This window comes from Lagopus leucura, unplaced genomic scaffold (genome assembly GCF_019238085.1).
Source record: "Lagopus leucura isolate 7727_CA_CO unplaced genomic scaffold, USGS_WTPT01 Super-Scaffold_100002, whole genome shotgun sequence".
Taxonomy (NCBI): domain Eukaryota; kingdom Metazoa; phylum Chordata; class Aves; order Galliformes; family Phasianidae; genus Lagopus; species Lagopus leucura.
In genome coordinates, this window is record NW_024962263.1 from 63,503,011 (window position 1) to 63,505,359 (window position 2,349).

The window sequence follows — 2,349 nt, forward strand, 5'->3', positions numbered from 1 at the left end:
CTATGCCAAAGCATAAAGCAAGAAATCTAAATGCATTTGTTCATTTGACCCTTTGTTCAGTTGTTATTGGTATTGTTATTGATAAGGTCGTGCTTACTCCTTCTCATGGCTCTTTTGTTCCTGAGCTGTTGGGATGCTAATTGTAGCTGTTTGATGGGAACTCAGCTTCTGCAGAGAAGGTAAAGAAGACATTTTCCATCAACTGACACTAAGGAAGATAAAATGAAATCACCCGTTTCTCTTTATGAATCTTGAACAACTCTTATCTTTACAAGAAGAGTGACAGAAAAGAGGGCAGTACTAGGGACAGGTGTGATTCTGTAACTGTGGATGAGGAAGCAGGGTTCACCTCCTTTTTAAAAGCAGTAGCTCCACACTGTTAGCTGTAAAGGGGCCAGCAGATAGAGTATTTAGGGAATCTGAAGTGGAGGACACAAATGTGGTCGTTCTTAGTGCTTAAGGAAAACAAAAGCTTGCTTTCTTCTGGAAGATTTGTTGCCCTGTGGAAGATTTGTGGAGGCCATGATGAGAGTTTTAGTTGGAGTGCTCTCCTTACTCCTTTTCGTGGCTCTTCTGTTCCTGAGCTGTTGGGATGCTTATTGTGGCTGTTTGATGGGAACTCAGCTTCTGCAAAGAAGGTAAAGAAGACATTTTCCATCAATTTGTAGTGAGGGGCCTAGTAAGTTCTTTCTCTCTATAGTTCATGTTCTTTTATTGTATAAAGTTATAATTATAACTTCTATTTAAAAACCAAGTGGTGATGTTAGGTGGAACTCTCCATTTCTAGCATTTTTACTGGGAGCTGTGCCTACACTAAAAGTGATAATCGGAAAGGGGTTTGAGAAAGACATGAAACTTTGCCTAGACTTCACAGACTTAAGCTGGAGACAGAAGGGGGCAAATAGCAGGAAAAAATAAATGTCTTTACATACATATGCACCAGTCACACAATCAGTCATATGGTGCTGCACTGGATCAAAGGGGAAGAGCCTAGTGTGAGATTAAAGGGGGGATAATTGCAAGCAACCGGAAAGTTTTATAGTAGAGGTGATAATAATATACAGCAGAGGTAGGAAACTGCAAGGAACAGAAATGAGGATAAAATGCAAATAAAAGAGATCCTTTGATCCTTCTGGCTTTCTCCCTCTATAACAGAATTATTTTATCACCTGCTTACTTCATTTCCCTTCCTCTTTCATCTAACTTTCCTCTGATAACTTCCTAGTTCCTCTGCCTTCCTCTACAGCAGGTTTACCTCCCTGCACACGGCTTGTAGCAGTGCTGTGCAGGATGCATCTTTGTTGAGGGCTGACCCTAAATATGAAACGTCTTCACTCAGAGATTGCACTTTTTGTCTTGGAAAGCATCAGAGCTGATGGGGGGGGGGGGAAGCTCTGAAAATGAACCCCTCATAACAAGGCACACAGCGTACGTTCAGATTGAAATACCAGAACTTCTGCCCACCGTGCTGGGTGAGAACATAAACCTTTAGAAGAAAGAAAACCCAAGAAAGAAGTAGCCTGGGAATAGAGCCCAGGAATGGGATTTTCAGAGTATTTTTGGAAATTTCTGATTTTTACCAAAGCCAAGGAAGTAAAAACCATTTCCTTTTCTCCCTCCATTCCTTACTCTGTATCCTCTTTGCTTTCCCAGGTCAAGAGGTCTGTGAACAGAAGGAAGGAACCCTGCCCTTTATGCAGAGGACATCATTTGAGTCTTCTAACAGAAATGCCAGCACGTGAGCACTGCCAAGAGCCTACTCTGCCCCAGCTAAAAGCTCAGGCTTGGCATGGTTATGTGAGTCACCACTTTACTGACTGCATACCTCCAGCTTGAAGGGAAATAATGGCAGTGGTACCAATACACAGCAGAGTAAGAAGCCTGCAAGGAGCAGAACAGGAGAAAAACAAGGAGAGGTGAAAAGAAGAGCCTGTTTCTGCTCTAATAGGCTAAAAGCTTTGTTGATGTCCTGGAAAGGGCTAAAAAGCATTCTGCTTGTCTGGCAGCGATATCTGGGGGTGGCTTGCTCTCTGCTCCTTCTGGGGTGAGATTTTAGGTTTAGCTCAAATGACTCCCATGTTTGTGTTTGCAATTCCAGCTCTGTAGGCAGATGAAGACATCTCTGGTGTGCTCCCATTTCTGAGGGTGCTCTGGAAGGATGGCCGTGTAGGCAGCGCTCTCCCTGACTCCAATAAAAGCAAGGCTGCAGGAGGGAATTTGGCTTGTGTAGTGGGATTCCAAACACCATTGCTTGTATGGGTAATGTTGGTGAGAGTCTTGTTGCTTCGTGGGTAGGGGAGGTCCTGTACCAGCTGTGGGGCAGAGCCAGGTGCATTGATAGGGCAGGAG

General features: G+C 43.8%; 1 long non-coding RNA gene across 1 annotated transcript; it reads left to right on the plus strand.

Annotated features, from left to right (window-relative positions):
• The first annotated feature begins 610 nt into the window (after positions 1-610).
• Positions 611-2,144, plus strand: LOC122178538. Its single transcript, XR_006178372.1, has 3 exons — positions 611-679; positions 1,654-1,797; positions 2,099-2,144. It is a non-coding gene; the product is annotated as an uncharacterized LOC122178538 (long non-coding RNA).
• Positions 2,145-2,349: the final 205 nt, after the last annotated feature.